Here is a 323-nt window from a genome sequence, read left to right on the forward strand (position 1 = left end):
AAAAAAAGGACCCCCCCCAAAAACAACCCCAAACAACTCTCCCAAACTCACGGCCAAAAAAAAAAAAAAAAAAAAAAAAAAACCAAGAAAGAAAAAATAAATCCCCACCCCTAAAACCCCGAAACAAAATAAAAAACAATAAAGGCAAAAAAACAAACAAAATACAAAAAAACAAAAAAAACAAAACCCTACAACCCCCAAAACAACAACAAAAAACCCCAAACAAACCCTCCAACAATAAACCCCCCAACCCCAACCCCACCCCCCAAAAACAACAAAAAACCACCCAAACAAAAACTGAAAAATACTTTTCAATCAAATTG

This window comes from Gigantopelta aegis, chromosome 5 (assembly GCF_016097555.1).
Source record: "Gigantopelta aegis isolate Gae_Host chromosome 5, Gae_host_genome, whole genome shotgun sequence".
NCBI lineage: Eukaryota > Metazoa > Mollusca > Gastropoda > Neomphalida > Peltospiridae > Gigantopelta > Gigantopelta aegis.